Below are 23,194 nucleotides of genomic sequence, written 5' to 3' on the forward strand. Positions count from 1 at the left end.
TGACTGGTGTGAGGTGATACCTCATTGTAGTTTTGAGTTACATTTCTCTAATGATTAGTGATGTTGAGCATCCTTTCATGTGTTTGTTGGCAATTTGTACATCTTCTTTGGAGAAATGTCTATTTAGGTCTTCTGCCCGTTTTTGGATTGGGTTGTTGTGCTTTTTGATATTGAGCTGCATGAGCTGCTTGTAAATTTTGGAGATTAATCCTCTGTCAGCTGCTTCATTTGCAAATATTTTCTCCCATTCTGAGGGTCGTCTTTTCATCATGTTTATGTTTTTCTTTGCTGTGCAAAAGCTTTTAAGTTTCATTTGTTTATTTTTGTCTTTATTTCCATTTCTCTTGGAGGTGGGTCAAAAAGGAAATGTGTCTGGCCTTACATTTACATCTTTAATCCATTTTGAGTTTATTTTTGTGTATGGTGTTAAGGAGTGTTCTACTTTCATTCTTTGACATGTAGCTGTCCAGTTTTCCCAGCACCACATATTGAAGAGGCTGTCTTTTCTCCATTGTATATTCTTGCTTCCTTTATCAAAAATAAGTTGACCATATTTGCATGGGTTTATCTCTGGGCTTTCTATCCTGTTCCATTGATCTATATTTCTGTAGGTACTGGTCTTTTATTTTTTATTGCACTGGCTAAGACCTATAGTATAATGTTTTAATCAGAGCTGTGAGAGTGGACATTTGTTCCTGGTTCTCAATTTTAGAAGAAAAGCGTTCAGTCTTTCACCATTGAGTGTTACGTCAGCTGTAGGTTTTTCACATGCTTTACAAGTTTAAGGAAGTTTCCTTTTATTTCTATTAAACTGAGAGTTTTTATTATTATTACTATTACTATCATCATTATAATGAATGGGTATTGAATTTTGTCAAATGCTTTTTCCTGCATGTATTGAGATAATTGTATAGATTTTGTTCTTTAACCTTTTGATATGGTAAATTATGCTGGTTGATTTTCAAGTGTTGGATGAGTATTTTGTTCCTGGAATAAACCCCAGTTGGTTGTGATGTATTATTCTTTTTATATATTTATTTCATTTGGAAATATATTGTTGAAAATTTTTGAGTCTGCATTCATGAGGGATGTTTGTGATTTTCTTTTCTTGTATTGTATTTGGTTTGGTACAGGCAATGAGTTAGGAAGTGTTCCTTCTGCTTATATGCTCTGAAAGAGTTTACATAGAATTATTATTTTTTCATTAAATATTTGTTAGAAATCACCAATGAAGCCATCTGAGCATGGAATTTTCTTTGTTGGAAAGTTTTAAGTTATGCATTACATTTCTGTATTATTCAGATAATCTATTTCTTCTTGAGTGAGTATGGGCACTTTGTGTCTTTCAAAGAATTGGTCCATTTTATCTAAGTTGCTGAACTTAAAGGTGTAAAGTTTCTTATATACTATTCCTTTATCATCCATTTAATATTTATAGGGTCTATTGTGATGTATTTTTCCTTCTTGATATTGGCAATTTGTTTCTTTTTTCTTGGTCAGTTGACAAGAGGCTTATCACTTTTATTGATCTTCTGAAATAATTAGCTTTTGGTTTCATTGACTTTGTCTATTGTTTTTCTGTCTTCATTTACATTGACTCCTGCTCTTATCATTACTATTCCCTTCATTCTGCTTATTTGGACTTAATTTGCTCTTGATTTTTCTAGTTTCTTAAGGTGGGAACATAGATTATTGATCTTTGACCTTTCTTCTTTTCTAAATGTAAGCAATTAATGCTATAAATTTACTTCTAAGTACTGCTTTGGCTGCAATCTACAAATTTTGATAGGTTGGATTTTTTAACAGCCTTATTGACGTATATCTGATGTACCTACAGCTGCACAATATTTAATGTCTACAATTTGATGAGTTTTGCCTTATACAAAAACTAGTGAAACCATCACCATAATCAAAGTAATCAGCATATCCAACACCTCCCAAAGGTGTTGTGTCCCATTGTTTATTTGTTCTGTAATAAGAACACAACATGAGATCAACCCTGGTAACAAATTTTAAGTGCACAATACTGTATTGTTAACTATAGGTATTATGTTCTACAACAGGTCACTAGATTTTTTTCATTTAGCATAACTGAAACTATCTACCCACCGAATAACAATTTCCCATTTCCCTCACCCTCCATCCTGGCAAACACCATTGCATTCTCTGCTTCTGACTATTTTAGATAGCACACATAAGTGGAATCATGTGCTATTTGTCCTGTGACTAGCTTATTTCACTTAGAATAGTGTCCTCCAGTTTCATCCATGTAGTTGCAAATGGCAGAATTTCCTTCTCTTTAAAGACTGAATAACATCCCATTGTATGTATATATTACATTTTCTTTATCTGTCGATGGACACTTGGCTATTTCCATATTGTGGCTATTGTGAATAGTGCAGCAATAAACATGGGCATGCAGATATTTCTTCAAGATCCTGATTCCAATACTTTTGGATAGTTGTCCCTTGCTATCTGTGGGGGATTGGCTCCAGGACCCCCCACAGATACCAAAATCCAAGGATGCTCAAGTCCATTAGAGTTGGCCTTCTGTATCCACCTATCCATGTGTTCCACATCCACGGAAACAAAGGGATGACTATATACCCAGATGTGGGATTGCTGGATCATATGGTAGTTCAATTTTTAACCTTTTTGAGGAATCTCCATGTTGTTTGCAATAGCTGCTGAACATTAATTTACATTCCCACCAACAATGTACAGGGGTTCCAATTTCTCCACAACTTTGCCAACACCTTTTCTCTTTTGCTTTTTAATAATAGGCATCCCAACAGGTGTGAACACCACACACACAAAAATCAACTCAAAATAAAGACTTAAACATAAGACCCCAAACTGTAAAACTCCTAGAAGAAATCAGACAGAAAAAACTTCTGGACTTTGGTCTTGGCAATGATTTCTTGGATACGTCACCAAAAGCACAGGCAACAAAAGCAAAAATGGACAAGTGGGACTACATCATATTAAAAATATTCTGCAAAGCAAAGGACAGTCAACAATCAACTACAGTAAAAAAAAAGTCAAACTACAGAATGAAAGAAAATATTTGATACCATATATCTGATTAGGGTTAACTTCCAAAATATACAAGAAACTCCTAAAACTCAATAGCAAAATAACTAATTATCCAATGAAAAATGGGCAAGGGGCTTGAACAGACATTGCTCTGAAGAGGACAAACAAATGGTCAACAGGTATTTGAAAGATGCTCAACATCATTAATTATCAGGGAAATGCAAATAAAAACTATCATGACACAGGGTGTGTTTTAATTGTCATTCAGTTCAAAATATTAATTTTCCTGTTTATTGTTTAAAATATTTAAGTATTTTCCAGATATCTTTATCGATTTCTAGTTTAGTGTGGTTATGAATAGAGAACATACTTTATATTATTTCAACTGTTTTAAATTTTTAAAAGTTTATGGCACAGGAAGTATATGGTTTATTTTAAAGAATGTTCCATGAACATTTGAAAGGAATGTATCTTTGGCTATTATTAGGTAGATAGTTCTAATAATGTCAATTAGGTCACGTTGCTTAATAGTGTTGTTCAGACCTTCTGTATCTTTACTGATTTCCTGACTACTTCTTCTATCAATTACCGAAAGAGGAAAGGTGAAGTCCCCAAGTATAATTGTGCACTTTCAACTTTTAATTGTATCGGTTTTGCTTTATGTATTTTGAAGATCTGTTGTTAGATGCATATGCAACTAATATTGTTACATATTTTTGGTGAATTGATCCTTTATTCATTATGTAATACCCCCTCTTTATTCCTCATACTATTCCTTGTTCTGTATTTTAATTTGTCTGACACTAATGAATATACTGCAGCTTTGTTTTGAATAACCTGTCATAGTATATAATTTTCTTTCATTTTATTTTAATTTATGTCTTTATATATAAAGTAGGTTTACTATAAGTAGGATAGAGTTGGGCTTTAAAAACCCAATATGACAGTATGTGTATGACAGTATGACAGTTAGTGTGTTTAGATCACTTATATTTAACGTAATTACTAATATGGATGGATTTGGGTGCACCATTTTATTAGTTGTTTTCTGTTTGTCCTTGTGATTTTTTGTTTTGCTGTTCCCCTTTCTCCAACTTCTTTTTTATTATTTTAATATGTCTTTGTAATGTTTTAATTCATTGGCTTTTGGGCTACATTTCTTTCCATATTTTGAAGTGGTTTTTCCACTGACTTTGTTTTCCATGTTTTGTCATGTGAAATCCATGGTCATTTCCAAACCTTTGTTTCCCTATGTATTTTGTTTTTCTCCAGCTTTTTTCAACACTATATCTTTGATTTTTAGCAATTTGATTATATTGTGTCTGGGCATGATTTCTTTGAGTTTAACTTGTTTCAAGGGATCTCGAACCTGTAAATTTTTATCTTTCTTAAGTGTTTTGGAGAATTCACTAGTGTAGTAATTTGGGCTTGGAGATTTCTTAAAAGAAAGATTTTTAATCACAAATTCAAGTTCTTTAATAAAGTGCTTAGTTATTGTATTTCTTCTCAAACAAGCTTTGATGATTTCTGTCTTTCAAAAAATATATACATTTACTTTAAGTTGTTTACTTTATAGGCGTAAAGTTAATAGTCCATTAGTATATTTTTAAATGTCTGTACAGTCTGTAGTGATATCCTTTCTCTCATTCCTGATATTGGTAATTTGTGTCTTCTCTTTTTTTTGTGTACAGCCTTTTCTCAAATATCCAGGTTTTCGTTTCATTGCATTTCTCTATTTTTTTAAATTGAAGTATAGTTGATTTACTATATTGTGTTAGTTTCAGGTGTACAGCATAGTGATTCAGGAATTTTTGCAGCTTATATTCCATTATAAGTTATTATAAGATACTGGGTCTAATTCCCGGTGCTATACAGTATATCCTTGTGGCTTGTCTGTTTTATATATAGTAGTTTGTATCTGTTACTGTTTTCTATTTCATTTATTTCTGCTCTTACTATTTATTTCTTTCTGCTTGCTTTGGGCTTAATTTGCTTTTCTAGTTATAGTTTGTTAAAGTGAAGCTCAAGTAACAGAGTTTCAAGCTTTCTACTTTTCTACTACAAGTGTTTAATGTTCTAAATGAACTCTAAGTGCTGATTTAACTGTATTCCACATATTTTGATATGTTGCAATTTCATTTTCACTGATTACACAGTGCTTTCTAATTTCCCTTGTGGGCTCTCCTTTGACCCATTGGTTACTTACAACTATGTTGTTTACTTTCCAACTATTTGGGGATTTCCCAGATATCTTTGATTTATTGATTTTTAGTTTAATTCCTTTATGATCAGAGAACATCCCTCATATGACTTCAACTTTTTAACTTTTGATGGTTTGTTTTATGGCCCAAAATATGGTCCATGTTGATCAATTTTCTATGTGCTTCTGGCAATAATGTGTACTCTGCTCTCTTTGGATGGAGTCAATTAGGTTGAGTAGGTTGAAAGTGTTGTTCAAGTCTTAAACAGTTATTAATTTTCTCTCCACTTATTTTAGCAATTACTGAGAGAAGCTGTTAACATTTCTAATTGTATACTAGTCTGTTTCTCATGTCTCTTTTACCAGCTTTTGATTCATATATTTTGGAGCTCTGTTATTATGTACATAAATATTTAGGATTTTTATGTTCTCTTAATTAATTGATCCCCTTATCAATATGATGTTCTTTACCACTGATATTTTTTTCTCTGAAATCTTCTTTATCTGATATGAATATAGTCAACTTTATTTAGATTCATGGTATATATTTTTTCATTTATTTACGTTTAACCTATCTATTTCTTTATACTTAGGTGGGTTAGTTGTACACATTTATAGATGAGTTAAAGTCTAATGTGACAATACCTGCCTTTTAACTGGTATGTTTAGAACATTTTGCAATTAATATAATTATTGATATGGTTGGGCTTAGATACAATCTGTTTTCTATTTGCCTCATGTTTTTGTTCCTTTATTTCATTTTTTCTATTTTGATTTTAATTAAACATTATTTATAATTCTATTTTATCTTCTTGGTTAGCTCATCACTCTTTGTCATGTTATTTTAACAGTTGTTTCAGTGACCATGGTATACACCTTTAATTTATTATCAAGACAATTTATCATAATATTATATATACTACTTCACATATAATAGAAGAATCTTACAATAGTATACCTGTATTTCTGTTCCACTGTCTTTTGTGCTATTGTTGTCATACATTTTGCTTTTACATATGTTATAAAACCTCCAATAAATGGTCATTTAAAAAAATTAAACAGTTATCATTGAAAGTGATTTTCAAAAATTAAAAATCATACATATTTACCTACTTATTTTTTACTTCCATTGTGTAGGTCCAAAGTTCTTTCTTTGTTTTTTTTGTGGTACACAGGCCTCTCACTGCTGTGGCCTCTCCTGCTGTGGAGCACAGGCTCCGGACGCGCAGGCTCAGCAGCCATGGCTCACGGGCCCAGCTGCTCTGTGGCATGTGGGATCCTCCCGGACCGGGGCACGAACCCATGTCCCCTGCATCAGCAGGCGGACTCTCAACCACTGCGCCACCAGGGAAGCCTCCAAAGTTCTCTTTTTTTAGGTGCAAATGCAAGGAGCTTTACTGTAGTAATGCCCTTCATTTTCTTTAATTCTTTACAGGCTACATACAAAACAAAAATATAATAATGAAGAAAAATTAATTTCAATTTGGAATCATTTTACTTCTGCCTGAAAGATTTCCTTGAACATTTTTGGTAGTGTGTTTCTGCTGTCAGTGCATTTTCTTTTCTTTAGAATGAGTAAGAAAACTTTTGTTTTGCTTTGATATTTTGATATAGAATTCTAGGTTAACAGATTTTTTTTTAATCTTTCAGTGCTTTAAACATGTCATTCCATTGTCTTCTGGCTTGCATTGTTTTCAACAAGATGCCTCCTGTCATTCTAATGTTTGTTCCCCTGTACATAAAGGTGACTTTTTTACCCCTGGATACTTTTTCTTTTTTTTGTGGTATGCGGGCCTCCCTCTGCTGCGGCCTCTCCCGTTGCGGAGCACAGGCTCCGGAGGCGCAGGCTCAGTGGCCATGGCTCACGGGCCCAGCCGCTCCGCGGCATGTGGGATCCTCCCAGACCGGGGCACAAACCCGGTTCCCCTGCATCGGCAGGCAGACGCGCAACCACTGCGCCACCAGGGAAGCCCCCCCTGGATACTTTTAACTTTTCTTTTTTTCTCTGGATTTCAGCAGTTAGATTAGGAGATGCCTTGGAGCCATTTCCTTTAGCTTTCTTCTTCTCAGAATTTGTTAAGCTTCTTGAATATGTGGGTTCATAGTTTTCATCAAATTTGGAAAATTTTCAACTGTTAATTAAAAATAATTTTCTTCACCTTCTGGGACTCAAAAAACATGTATATTACATTGAGTGATATTGTCCCACAGCTCATTGTTGGTCCATTCATTTTTTTCCCATAGTTTTACTTTTGTCTCCAGAATTTCAATTTGGATCTTTTAATAAATCTTCCATTTCTTTCCTCATCAGGCTTGTGCTTTCCTCTACCTTCTTAAACATACAGAATACAGTTTTAATAGCTGCCTTTACATTTTCTACTAATTCTAAAACCTATTATTTTTCATTCTGTTTTTTAAATTGTTTTTTCACCACACTATGAGCTGTATTTTCTTGTTTCTTTGCATGCTTTTTGTAGTTTTTCATTTAATGGCAGATATTGCTAATGATGCTCTTGGATACTGGATGTTTCTATATTCTTTAAATATTTTGGAACTTTGTTCTGGGATATATTTAAATTACTTGGAAATTGATTCATCTGAGGTTTGCTTTGTTAGGCAAATCCAAAATTGCCTTTAGTCGAGGGCTAATTTGTCTCATTACTAAGGTAATACCTTTCTGAGGACCTTCCTAGATATTCCATGAAATACAGTTTTCCAGCCTGGTGATTGAAAACCTAAACTATTCCTGGTCTTATGTGAGCTCTGAGGATTGTTTACCTGATCCTTTCTAGTGGTTCTTTCCCCATCTGCAATAGTTTTCTCACTCACTGGAGTTGATCAGTATGCAGCCAAAGATTCAAGGGGCCCCTCTACAAATCTCCAGAGCTCTATCTATGTGCGGTTTTCTCCTGTGAGTGTTCTCCCCTCCAGTACTCTATACCTCAAATTCTAGTCACCTTGTCCTCTGTGAACTCTGAATTCTGTCTCCTCAACTCAGAGAGACTTCCAGGCTGTTTGGTTCCCTTTCCCTTGGTTGTGGTCTGGATACTTTCTCCAGGCAGTGAGTTGGGACATTCACAGGGCTTATCTTATTTGTTTCCCTTCTCTCAAAAATTCGTGGTCCTGTGCTACTTTTTGTTAAATGTCCAAAATCCACTGTTTCATACATATTTTTGCTGTTTTTTGTTTGCTTGTTTTTAGATATTTAAAATGGGAGGGTAAATCCTGTTCTTGTTACTTCATCATAGCTATAAGCAGAAGTTCAGGTGGCCTTTTGTAGTGGTGGAGTGGGAAGACTATGTTAGGAGTCAAGACATCTCTGTTCCTATTAAGCTTCACTACTTGCTAGTTTTGTGACCTTCGCAAAGATAATTGACATCTTGGGCCTCAGTTTCATCTGGAAAATAAAGTTATAAAATCTGTCCTACTTTTCTTCACATGATGAATTATCTTAATTAAAATACTTGGTAAACTATAATGTGCTATGCAAAAGTTATTTTTGTTAATTGTAAACATTTATGTAACCAACTTGTCATTCCTACTAGTAATAATTAATTTAACATATACCAAACCACTCCCACATCATGTGTATATAAACCTCAATTAAGGAAACATACATTAATATATTCTCATGGCAAAAGGAAGACAGATCCTGACCGTCTTCTATGTAATGAGAGTTTGATCTTTTAAAGTTTTGGAGAATGAAAAAATTAAGCACAACACCAATGGGCATGGTGTCCATGTATGTAGGTGCCTCTGCATAATTTTTTAATGTAATATTTAGCAAAAGCTTCATTAAATATACAATAATGAACTGACACTTTGAACTTAATGAAATTTGAATACATGCAAAAGAATTGCTACAGTGGACTTCCCTGGTGGCGCAGTGGTTAAGAATCTGCCTGCCAATGCAGGGGACACGGGTTCAAGCCCTGGTCTGGGAAGACCCTACATGCTGCGGAGCAAGTAACCCTGTTTGCCACAAATACTGAGCCTGTGTTCTAGAGCCCTCAAACCAGAACTACTGAGCCCACGTGCCACAACTACTGAAGCCCGTGCACCTAAAGCCCATGCTCCGCAACAAGAGAAGCCACCGCAATGAGAAGCCTGCACAGTGCAACAAAGAGTAGCCCCTGATTGCTGCAACTAGAGAAAGCCCGCACACAGCAACGAAGACCCAGTGCAGCCAATAAAGAAATAAATAAATAACTTTATTTTTTTAAAAAAAGAATTTATGGTAAATCTGTTTTCAGAAGCTGTCACTTTAATGTATCATTTACATTTAATGATCCTCATCTTTACAAACAGCAGTTCTATTTAGTTATTTTATAATTAACTTGCCAGAATTTGCAGATATTGCAAAAAATAAATTTCAACATCTTCTAAGCATAAAGTCAAGTAACAGGCATTGCATCTATTCAAATACTATGAAAGGATATTCATTATTTTTTTATTGGGCTATAACTACTGAAATACATTATACACATCTCATCTTCCATTTTAGAGGTATAACTGGCCTCTGTCACTTAGGTGGAAATATGAAACAAAACATTTTAACTACAACCCAGAAAACTTTCTCAGGGCACAAAGAAATTGAACACTGACCTCACTTTAAAAAACACTTAAGAATTCTATATAATTAATGTTCATATTTTCCAGCTACATGAAAGCTAAATATATATTCATAATGACATGGGCACAAATTCCAAGATAATATTATGTATAAATTTTCCATATAAATAGATGAAAAATATATCTACAGTGACATATATCTCTATAGCCACATGTCTAATGTCTAAATTCAAAGATTATGAATGTTCAAAAACAATCACTGGCAAGTAGATATACTAATCTCAGATTTTTTCATCAATTATAATAATTTGTTAGCTTTTAATGACACTTGCTTTTATCACAAAGTGGTAATGTTAAAATAATAAAATACCTTTAAACTACAAATACCTTATCATACACTCGGATGTCAAAACTCATAACAAAATAAGAAAGATCAATTTCAAACAGATAATCAGTTGGACAACAAAAGAATAAACAGGGCCTCAGTCGGATAATTGATTTCCTGTTGTCTTTAGCTCTGCTTTCATACAATCCCACATGCATACACTCAAACAGAATAAATGACAATTAATGACCAGTGATATATAGCATCTCCTGATGAGTTAAACACTACCTTGATCCATATATATTTGTGACTAAATTCTGTTTCTTTTTACATTTCTAGCCCCAAGCAAATCGTGCAAGTAAATAATTTCTATATTTCACTAGTTCATGATAGTGATTCCACTGCCATAAGCACTGACCCCTAACATCCTACAATTAGCATTCTAATACCTTTAAATATAGGTTGCATTTTAATTTACTATTGAGGGTAGCTCTATAAAATTTCTCATAGCTGCACATTGCAAAAGTGATTGTTAATAAATTACTCATTGTATCAAAATAATATATATGTCTCTTTAATTTCACCATACTGTGAATTTATCCTTATTAGTTCTCTCTTAACTTTTTTCTATCATCCACACAATTCCCTCCTACTCTATCCTACCTCTTCTCTCACTCCCAGCAAGAATTTCCATTGGTAACTAAAATTTGTTTTTAAAATGTTAAAGCCATATTTATTCCCTTAAACTAGATATTCTTTTGGTGTTTTATGAGTCAGATTTACAGAGTATATGTTAAAATTTAAGGGTAGTTTTACCTAGAAGCAAAGAGATGGACTATTTGACTCTCATATTTTCCATTCCTGATTTTATTGCAAAAACTTTGGGGGAAAAAGTATACATCCTGTTCTTTGGGAGTTGGAGGAAGATTTCTCAAAGCACCCCATCTGGTGGTAAGTAGGTAACAGTATATAATTTCACACATGTATAGTGTTGAACCAACACACACACATATCTAATTCATCAAATAGTGGAAGCATAAATTTATCCCTACAAATACTTTTAATAGACTAAGTACTGCCTAATGGTTTAAAAGCTTCAGGGAGTGCAACTAAAATCTGATAGTCACAGGTAAAGTCTTTTCTTTCTTCTTCCTTTAAAAGAGGAAAAGACAATCAAAAACAAAATCTTTCCTATATTGTCCAAATCCATCTTTGGGTCTCTGTCTGAGGAATTCTGCCTTAAGGTACTCAACTCATTCCATCAAATGTATTTTAATTGTGATTTATGACTATAAAAGAGAAGTTTTATCATTATACCTGGTGGAAAGGCTCTGTGTGTAAGTGAACACATGCAGATTGTGGGGTTTTCTTTTCAAGATTATCAGTGAAATAAAATCCTCAAATTTAAAAATTTTCATAAAACTTGCAGACCTCTGAAAACACATCTTTGGACCCCTAGGGGTCTGCAGACCTCAATTTTTAGAGACACCGCCCTATGTTAAGCCTATGACATTAAGATAGAAAACATATGTTATTACCAAATCATAGACGTATATATGTTTGAAGAATGGGATAAACAGTGACCCCTAATGTTTTTGTCAGCACTGCACTTCTCCTGCCTAGTCATGTTTTTCACTTGGATATGAGGCCCAAAAGGAGAGATTGTTACATAACAAATGTGCTTCTGTGTATTTCGTCACAATGCTATTGACTGGTGTTAATCAGATCAAATCTGAACACATGGACTACACTATCCAAGGTTTAATCATGACCATATTCAGCAATTGTTATTTTACCACTAATATTTAATTCAGGTAACCAGATAACCATTTGCAAAAATATTCTCAAGGCTATTTAGAAACTGTAGCTTCACTTGTGAATTGTCAGAACACATATTGCTTCAATATACTTTGCAGTAGTGAGAAGTCGGAGCAAAACTTTTTGCAAAATAACCCTTTCCTCTCCAAGTCACTGCTCTCAAAAGCAGCCAATATATGTGAATTACCACAGATATTTTAATCACTTAAAATTTTATTTTTTAGCATATATTTGCATATAGAGAGCTATTAATATACTGTGTTCTGAACCCAAGTCTTAAACCAATTTCAAAGGAGTCAAGAGAGTCAAAAGAACAAAGGTGTTTCTCAATAATATCTTTATTACTTCTCTTTAAAGTTGAAGGTTAGGAAGTGGGTGATGAATGGCAGGGATGGTAGTTATTAAAATACTGTTTCCTGAAGAGAACATTAACACAATTTTGCCTGCACTTAATACTTTTTATTAATATATGGATTTAATAACTTCTGAAATTTAATTAATAAATAGAATCATAGAATTTGCAAGCTAGAGATATCCTTAGGTATTATGAAGATCATGCCCTCATTTCACGGTTGAATAAACTGAGGGCCAGAGATGAGACGTATTTCAGAACTTGTTTTATGAAAAATGACTAATGTGTATTATAAACTCTTTGATGCCTAATTCACTTTATTCAACACCTAGAATAATAAAGAACACAAACTTAATAAATAAGTGCTTTTGAGGATGATATCAACTTAAATATCAACTAAAGGACTACCCTGACTATGTTAGTTTGCTAGAGCTGCTATAACAAAGTACCAAAAACATGGTGGCTTAAACAGAAGTTTATTGTCTTGCAGTTCTAAAGACTAGAAGTCTGAGATCAAGGTGTTGGTAGGGTTGGTTCCTTCTGAGGACTAGGGAAGGATGGGTTGTAGGCCTCTCTTGTAAATGGCCATCTTCACGTTTAGATGGCATTCTCCCTGAACACTGACCAATTACTTATCCCAATAACAAGATGAGAGACTGGCTTCCTTTATCAGCCAAAAAGGCCATCAATTCCTGTGCCAACCCTTACCCCACTGCACCCCGAGGTATCTATATCCTCATTCCTGGAACCTGTGAATATGTTAGACTCCATGGGAAAAGTGAATGAAGGTTGCAGGAGGAATTAAGGCTGCTAATCAGTTGACCTTAAAATAAAGAGATTATCCTAGATTATTTTAGTGGGCCCAGAGTCGTCACAATTATCTTTAAATGTGGAAGATGGAGGCAGAAGAGTAAGTGTCACAGTGATGCAATGTGAAAGATGTGATCAGACATTGCTGACTTTGAAGATTAAAGAGGGCCACATGCCAAGGAATGTGGATAGCCTCTAGAAGCTAGAAAAGATAAGGAAACAGATTCTTCCCTAGAGCCTCCAGAAAGGAAAGCCCTGACGACACTTTGATTTTCACCATGTGAGACCTGTTTCAGACCTCTAACCACCAGAACTGTAAGATAATACATGTGTTGTTTAAAGCCATGTGTTTGTGGTAATTTATTACAGGAGCAAATAGAAAACTAATACAGTTCCTCTTGAAGGTATTAGCAACAGTGACCCCAATAAATCTATACTCTTCTGTAACACTGTTAACATGTCAAGTAATTAGGATAAATATCATTTTAATGGTAAGGTCATTACTATCAACAAAATAAGTGGGTTCAGTCACTCTTAACAATTTTACCCATCACATAGGTGTAGCTATCTTCTCAAAGAGACAATGTTGACTCCAGAATGGAGCAAAACTGATGTATATTAGCCAGATAATACTTTGATTACATATTACTTTACACATGTGAAAATGGACAAAAGGAAATTCAGAATTTTCTATAACTACCAGCTCTTAAAAAGTTTAAGTTGTAGAGGAATTCATATTTCACTTTGTATCAGTGTTTCTCAGACTCTTATGTGCATATGAATCACCCAGGGATCTTATTAAAATGCAGATTCTGATTCAGTAGGTCTTGGGTGGAGCCAGAGATTCTGCAGTTTCTAAGAAGTCCCCAGGTGATGCCCATACTGTTACTCCATGGAACATACTTTGAATTGCAAGGATTTAATAGACACAGATGCACCAAACCCTACCAGATAAGTAAACTGGCTCCAAATCACAACCAATGCTGAGTTCAAAAGTAGTTTCTCTCTACATTAAGTACTACTAGTTGGGAAAAGGGGAAAAAAAAAAAAACGACCTTTAGCATCTCTTAAGCATTCGTTGGTGATAAAAGTGAGCCTCTAGGTTCTAATTAAAATGCTTGACTGATTATTTTAATAACTTACATGCGTATTCAAAAATAACTTCATGTTGTCTTAGAATAGTGGGGATGAGTAAAGGCTGAGCATTCTATACCTAATGTAATACTTCCCATTAATGTAGAATATATTTCTTCTTCCACATTTTACAATTCCTCAGATCTCTTCCAATTGTTTCTCTGTTGAGGATATTTCAACACAATAAACGACTGGTCTATGAAAGGGCAAAGCTATTTGGAGAATGGGTCTGGGATAATTACTTTCCTAAATGGCATAGCTATTTCATCCATGAAGCACACTGTAGGTAGACCAAGCTAACCAAGTAAGAAAGTATAATATATAAAGAAATATATTAAAGCAATATATTAGTGTTGGAGAAAACTTATGATCTATCCTTTCACAAAATCCCACGAAGAAACGCTTTCACCATTGCTTGGTACTTGACAATAGAAAAAATAGTGTATGGGTCTACATGCCTTCTGCCACCGAAGCCACTGGAGTCAAAACAAGGATCCTTTTCTCTTAAAAGTCATCCTATCTGTTAAAAATTTTCATTTCCACTGAGAGAGAAAGGAAAATGTCATAGGCATTACAGACTCATAAAGAGAGTAATTCAGGGAGAAATTTTACACATACACAAACACAATTTTTGAAAACAAATGAAGAAGGGCCTCATTCTAGCTCTCCAACCTATAACCTAGTAGTTAAGAATGAAGCCTCTAGAATGACACTTGCTTTGAAGTACTGGCTCTGCCACTTACTACTTGTATGACCCTGGACAAGCACCATGCTTGTCTATCTGAGAAAAGTGCCTACCCAGGGCATGTAAGTCACATGTTTCCATGGCTGTTTTAAGAACCATAAAATAAATTTCCCCCAACCCCAAGGGAAGAGAGGCTAAGAAAATGTTTTCCTCAATTTTTGCCACACTAACAAATAACATATTTAAAGATTCTAAGGATCAACCCAATTGGACATAAGTCTCATGTAAAACAACAGGAGATCAAGAAGGTAAGACAGCTCTGCTGTTGTAGATTTCTTTACAGATGTCAGATGTAAAGTGTAGCATTTGATTGACAATATAATGTCAATTGTTCAGTTGCCATGTACCTAGATCTCTGGTTAATGCAGGCAATTTTACTACTAGTTGGCACAAGGATGATTCCATTTGCACAGACAAGTTTCAGTTTATTGTCTTGAAATTTTATGCAGGCTAGAAAGGTCTCAGGGTGTCAGTGACAGTTTCTGAATATACTAACCTCTCCAGTCCCCTTGTATGCAGAATATATCTCTCTAGAATTTTCACTGCTTACTTCCAAATCACTATGCCTAGATATAGTGTACTCAATGCAAGTATAAGACACCACCAATTTCATGTTTAGCTAACTGACTCCACTGTAAAATCAAAATCAACAATTCAAATATTTTTGCCTTGTTGGGGATTACACTACATAAAAATATAATTCCCTCTGGGAATACAATTTTAAAAGCAGAATTAATTAAATATATATTTTTAAAATATTCATAGTTTACTTACAATAGTCTATGACAATAGTTTTCAAATTTACAGAATATAATACCCTTTTGGACTGCTTTTCATCCATGTTCCTAAACCTCAAACCTTGATGTGATATTGGGATGGTGCCTCAAAGTGAAGCAGCAGTCCAAGTGAAATCTGTAGAATGCCTCTGTATTAAACCACAATCACTTTCTTTCAAATAAAACTGAGCTCCACAGAACAATGCAGTTTGAAGCCCAAGGGGTAGGGAAGTGACAACTGATATATTATAAAATAGCAATTATGGCAGCCATCACAATGATTAGCTCTGATTCAAGATGAAAACTATCAGTGACAGTCAATGTAAAGCAGCAAATGCAAGACATCCTGCAATAAAAAGAGTGAATAATTAGTGGATTTAAGAGAAGATGCATAATGAAATGTTATCAAAGAGAAATATAGACAATGGAAAATGTCTTAGTATTTTTCAAACTGAGAAAATTACAGACAGAACCACTTCTGGGATAATGTTCCCTTGGTCTTATTTATGAGGACAGAACATATTTGCAGGCTACCCAATATATAGAGATATCTGTTTTCCTGTATTGCATTTTCTTTGAATCATATTGAGGTTTATTCAATCACTGGAGGGTCCCTTGCTTGACTAATGATGAATAAGTTTTCACATATATACAGTTCTTTCGATAACTGTATTACTTTGTTTCCCAAGAACTTGGAAAACAAAGACCATATATAGCTGTAGATATTTCAAGTAGTCATCCAGATGCTTTGGATAAAGAAGTATATGGTAGATGGCATGGTCCCAACTCTTAAGAACAGGTTTAAAATCCAGTTGAGGAGTCTAGTCTAACACACACATACATACACACACACAATAAAATTTTAAAATAAGAAGACAGTATAAGGCAGGCTATAAGAAAGTGACAAATATAAGAACTGATGTAGGAGTTCTAGAAAAGGTGAGCTTAATAATGGTTGGATTAGACTTGGAAGGTACTTACAGAGGCGTGCAACTTAAGTTTAGCTTCCGAAGTGGATAAGGCGTGAATAGGAAAAGAGAGAGCATCTTAGGTGAAGGGAGTGGTAGTGGTACAAGGAGCAAAGTTCTGGAGGTAGATTGTTCTGGCGACATTAGGGAGAGTTGTGCACTGAGAAATAAACTAAGATAAGGTTCCTGTGGTATAATAAAGTCAGATTACAAAGCTCTTTGCAATCCAAGTGTAACTGGGCTTGGAACAATCGAAAATAAGAAGCCAATAATATTTTGGTGAAGAAAAATGACTTGATGAAGGAAGTGATCAAGCCGTTAGTCTGACCGGATGAATTAGAAGGCTGGCTAGGAGGCTCCTGGAATGACTGGATGGGTGGTAATGAGAGTTTAGACTGTAAAATAAGGGAAAAATGGTAGGAGAGGCTTTCAAAGGAAAACTCACTAGGACTTGATAATCCCTTAACTATAAGAAATGGAGAAAAATCCAGATTCCTCTGTAAAATAGGAGTTCATGATCAGACAGTGGAGCAGAAGTATTAACACTACTATACAATTTCTCAACCAAGGACAGACAGGCAGGATGTTCCTCATGGTTGCCGAGTGATATAGCCCCTCCCAGTGAAGGGGAGTCAGGATCTCTCAAAAATAGGATTTGACCTTGGTGGTTCTAACAGAGACACAGAGGAAGAAGGAAGGACTTAGCGCCAAACCTGAAACCGAGACCAAAGCTTTAAAAGAAATCTTTCCAAGAAGGAAAAAAAAAAAAAAGACAAGAAAGGAAAATTTCTTACTCTGAGTCTCTCCAAAGAGTTTGTTTCAAAAATCACTTAGCGGCACGCCAAATCAGAGTTCCTTGAAGACTAAAAGTTGGATTCACTAGAATAATTAGTGTTTCTATTCTCCAAATGGTTTCTCATCTCAGTAATTTCTATTCCAAACTCCTATCTGAGTTCTTTCCATTATTCTAAACCTAATAACTGTAGATTAAGAATTTGCCTTCTTAAATTTTTCAGGCCCACTCTGGGGCTGCATATGGTCATTAGGCCAGATTCAAAGTAACTGGCAGATTCTTTCCAACAACTAGAGCTTGAAACATCACAAGGCCAACTTACCAACCCTTCGCATATTCTGCCCAGACAAACCTCAGCCCAACCCCCTCCAGCGAAACGGAAAAGGCGCATGCGCAAACGCAAACTCCACGCCTATACTCCTCGCCACGAACTCCGCCCTACCACCCCCCTCCCCGCAGAGGTTGTTATTGCGCAGGCGCAGCACCTCCAGCGCGTTTGAGTAGGGCTGTGAGAAATCTGCAGTCCAGTGAAATCTAGAAGTGTTAGAATTCACTCCCCCTCCTTTCTTCGGAGGCAGAGGCGCCACTTCCTCCTACTCAGGGGCCAGAAGCGCGTCCCAAACGTCGCACTCTCTCGGAGCAAGGTCCTTCGCTCTCTGCCAGTGTCTACTGTATCCCTATTCTCATTTCGTTTTTAATCTCACGCTGCCGCCAGGTTTCACTCGGAGGATAGAGGCAGTTGGCTCCCCCAAAGCCGCACCAGTTTGTTGGCAGCCTCTTTAGGCCTCTGAACCTCCGTGCCCCCCACTGGACAGAGCATTAGCTAGGTGCCTTGCTCGCCCTCATTCGCCCTTCACACCTACCCATGCTGGGTGCTTACCTCGGGCGTGGTGCGGTGACGGGAGGGATCAGAGGATCCCAGATCAAGCCAGGGCTGGAGCAGGCGTATTCAGCGAGATTTTTCCTGAGTCTCCACTGCCTCCTCAGACAATGAAATCAGCGTGTCCGATCATCAATTCTCATCATGATCGTGACGTCACAAAAGACAGCGGCCAATGGGAGCCGAGATCAGCTCCGGACAGTCCCTGGCCTCAGCCCAGAACCCAAGAGTGGGGAGGGGGGAGGAGAAATAGCTGCCTGCCGTGGGGCTGCCTCTTCCCCGTACATATCGGCTGCATCCAAAGCCAGGCCTCTCTGCACCTCTCCCTTCCTGAGTAGAAATGAACGCCCAGCATCCCTGTGAATATAGTAGTTATATGCCAGCCATTTGAGCAGGTGCTGCCTGGTCTTCAGACTTGAGATTCGCTTGCAGCAGAATTGTTGCACGCTGCCAAAATCAAATGATCACATACAGAAATATAGTTTTTTTGTTGTCAGTGTTCAATTGATAAATGTATATTCAGTGTTACTGAAATCAAGAAGGTGTCCATTGAGCCTTTAGAATTTGTTGATAAGAGTGAGTGTACTGTTTTATGTCTCCAGTTGACTCTGGCGACTGAAGAAATTTAAATTATTGCTTCTGTTCACCTAACCTTAATATCTGTTCTGCTGGAAGTTACTTGAGGAATCACCATTACACCATTACAGGAAAAAAAAAACCCAAGCCATATGTTACATCAGTTAACACACTTGATACGCTCCCAAAATATGTTGGATGCCATGAGAGATGTAGAATTCATTGGTCCTCTGCTATTATAGAACTTATAAAATCATTCAGAAGATGTGACTAGCACATATTAAACTTTCACAACAATATAATAAAGTACATGATCATGTGCTCAGTCATGTAGTCATGAACTACAGACAAGAGTTACATCGTTAATGACTGAAAACATCAGTGAGGTGAGGATAGCTGGGAAACATTCTATGTTGTAATTGAAATTTGAGCTGTTTCTTGAATGGTGGATAAGAGAGGATGGAAAACACTGTGTTAAAGGGGAAGAAATGGGCAAAAGTAGGAAAGTGTATATATATATATATATATATATATATATATATATATATACTGTGAGGAGGTCCATGATGAAATCAGCCTAACGACTAGAGGGTGTATGTTGAGGACTAGTGGGAGATAGGATAGACTGATACTAAAAGCCTTTGAAAGTAGGCAGAGAACTTTGATTTTATTAAAAGCCACCAAAGGCCTTAGGGCAGGGTACATCAGACCTCTCTAGTCGATTATTTATAGAGCAGCTTGAGTGTTTTTTTTTTTAAACAGAAGTCAGATCATGCCCAGCTCCAGGTTATTGAATGGCTTCCATTCACATATACTACAAAATACAAATTAGCCCCAAGGTCTTAAATGATCTGGCTTTTCCCATCTCTCTCACCTCATTTCCTGCCACTCTGCCACTAACTCACTTTCCAATCACACCAGCCTTTTCTCCATTTCTCAAACAAATTAAATTCATGACCACATCAGGGCCCTTGCACTATTGTTCCCTCTGATCTTTGTAGGACTCAGTTCCTCGCTTGATTTACATCTTTCCTCAAATGTAACCTCTTTAAAATATATCAATTTAACGTAACTTCTTTAAAAAATAACTTCTTTAATTTTTTTAATGTTTTCAGAATTGCTCCTTTATTTTGACAGAGTCTTAACATACTGAGGAAATAGGCTTGTTGATGCCCCAGAGGACAAATAGGAAAATACAACCCATTGGAAATATCTTAAATAACAAGTAACAGATATGTTTTTCCCACATGAGAAAAAATATTCTAGCTAATTCTTTTTGTCTTAACTAACTGTTTGTAGTGTCAAACGGCTACAAGAGACAACCTCTTGGATATATTTTCATACTAACCCCATGCTTATGAAATCAATCCTATGGATTTAATTCACTGACCAGCTAATTTTTACTCTTTTCCTGAATTCATCTGAAGGAAAGAATGCCATTCCAAAGAATACCACAGCTGATCTTTTTGCAGACCATTTATATCTTAAAAAAAAATTAAACACCTTTATTGAAGTATAATTGCTTTACAATGGTGTGTTAGTTTCTGCTTTATAACAAAGTGAATCAGCTATACATATACATATATGCCCATATCTCTTCCCTCTTGCATCTCCCTCCCTCCCTCCATCCCTATCCCACCCCTCCAGGTGGTCACAAAGCACCGAGCTGATCTCCCTGTGCTATGTGGCTGCTTCCCACTAGCTACTGATTTTACATTTGGTAGTTTATGTATGTCCATGCCACTCTCTCACTTCATCCCAGCTTACCCTTCCCCCTCCCCGTGTCATCAAGTCCATTCTGTACCTCTGTGTCTTTATTCCTGTCCTGCCTTTAGGTTCATCAGAACCTTTTTTTTTTTAGATTCCATATATATGTGTTAGCATACGGTATTTGTTTTTCTCTTTCTGACTTACTTCTCTCTGGAGCTGCAATGAACATTGTGGTACATGACTCGTTTTGAATTATGGTTTTCTCAGGGTGTATGCCCAGTAGTGGGATTGCTGGGTCTTATAGTAGTTCTATTTTCAGTTTTTTAAGGAAACTCTATACTGTTCTCCATAGTGGCTGTATCAACTTACATTCCCACCAACAGTGAAAGAGGGTTCCCTCTTCTCCACACCCTCTCCAGCATTTATGGTTTGCAGATTAAAAGGTAACTTCTTTAAAATTTAAAGAGGTTACAAAGTAACCATATTTCAAATTGTGATCCCCTCAATGCTCCCTATACCTACTTATACCCCTTCACTTTTTAATATTTCCTTATAGCACTTATTACTAACATACTCTATATTTTTAGTTATTGAAAATATAAGGTCCATGAAAGTGGGCTTTTCTGTCTGTTTTATTATTATATACCTGGCATCTAGAATAGTCCTGGACACAAAGTAGACAAATCAGTAAGCACGTTTTGAATGAATGACTGAAAGAAAATTTTTCAAGTGGTTGGTCAGTCATCAATTTGCAGTTTGAATCAGATTGAGGATAGGCTGTAGTGAGAGAGGTCTGTTAGATAATTGTAGTAGTAATTCAGGTTCTAGATGACTTGGGTTGAGATCAGGATGTTAAGGGAATAAATAAAGAGAAATAATTGAAGTTGAGACGTTTCAAAGAAGGAATGATAAGTGTGAAAGTGAAGAATTCAGAGATGAACAACCTATGATGGATTAACATATTCATTAAGTACCTACTGTATACCTTGAACTGAGGTGATCTGACAGAAAAAGAAAGGCAGCTTCCCTACCCTTGAAAAATGTATAGCCCAAATGACAAGAGAAGACATATATGAAACCAGAGTACAAAAAGAGGTAATTAAATTCATCTATTGATCATTCTTCTTTTCCCCTCACACTCCATATTCAAGCCACCAATAAGCGGTACCTTCAAAAATACGCTCCAAAGATGAGCACTCCTCACTTCCACCATTACTACTACACCAGTCACTTCTAGCTCAAACCAATACAAAAGCATCTTACATGATTACCTATCATCTTCTATTGTCCTTCTTTAATATTGATACTTATTTTTAACATCAGTTAAAATATTCTTTACAAAGTTGAATCAGATCATATCATTCCCCAGCTTAAAGCCCTCCAAATGCTTCCCATTAGATTAATGATAAAGTTCTAAATCCTTGTTATGCCTTATTTTCCACCACTTTTTTCTGCCCTAGTTCACTATGTTACACTGGCCTTTGCCTCCACCCAACTCCCCTCTTTCTGGAAAGCCAGTTCCATCATTATAGATGTTACAATTGTGCCTTCTTTGAAAACTCTTTCCTCAGATCTCCACATAGCACACCTCTATTTAAAATAGCATACCCTCTATGACATAACTCACAGAAAGATCCTTTTTGACCCACCTCCTAGGGAAATGGAAATAAAAACAAAAATAAACAAATGGGACCTAATGAAACTTAAAAGCTTTTGCACAGCAAAGGAAACCATAAACAAGGCCAAAAGACAAGCCTCAGAATGGGAGAAAATATTTGCAAATGAAGCAACTGACAAATGATTAATCTCCAAAATTTCAAGCAGCTCATGCAGAGGTATCACCTCACACCAGTCAGAATGGCCATCATCAAAAAATCTACAAACAATAAATTCTGGAGAGGGTGTGGAGAAAAGGGAACCCCCTTGCACTGTTGGTGGGCATGTAAGTTGATGCAGCCACTATGGAGAACAGTATGGAGGTTCCTTAGAAAACTCAAAATAGAACTACCATATGACACAGCAATCCCACTACTGGGCATATACCCTGAGAAAACCATAATTCAAAAAGAGTCATGTACCACAATGTTCATTGCAGCTCTATTTACAATACTAGGACATGGAAGCAACCTAAGTGCCATCAACAGATGAATGAATAAAGAAGATGTGGCACATATATACAATGGAATATTACTCAGCCATAAAAAGAAATGAAATTGAGTTATTTGTAGTGAAGTGGATGGACCTAGAGTCTGTTATACAGAGTGAAGTAAGTCAGAAAGATGAAAAACAAATACTGTATGCTAACACATATATATGCAATCTAAAAAAAAAAGAAAGGTTCTGAAGAACCTAGGGGCAGGACAGGAATAAAGCCGCAGACGTAGAGAATGGACTTGATGACACGGGGAGGGGGAAGGGTAAGCTGGGATGAAGTGAGAGAGTGGCATGGACATACATAAACTACCAAATGTAAAATCAGTAGCTAGTGGGAAGCAGCCA

General features: G+C 36.0%; 1 protein-coding gene across 1 annotated transcript in view; it reads right to left on the reverse strand.

Annotated features, from left to right (window-relative positions):
* The window catches only part of HDX (highly divergent homeobox), a 169,638-nt gene extending 151,112 nt beyond the window's left edge, over positions 1-18,526 (reverse strand). The window contains exon 1 of the mRNA XM_055081886.1: positions 18,410-18,526. The gene's annotated coding sequence lies outside the window, so the exon portion shown is untranslated. The remainder of the gene's footprint in view (positions 1-18,409) is intronic.
* Between the last annotated feature and the right edge of the window lie 4,668 nt (positions 18,527-23,194).

The sequence above is a fragment of the Physeter macrocephalus genome, chromosome 21 (genome assembly GCF_002837175.3).
Source record: "Physeter macrocephalus isolate SW-GA chromosome 21, ASM283717v5, whole genome shotgun sequence".
NCBI classification, from domain to species: domain Eukaryota; kingdom Metazoa; phylum Chordata; class Mammalia; order Artiodactyla; family Physeteridae; genus Physeter; species Physeter macrocephalus.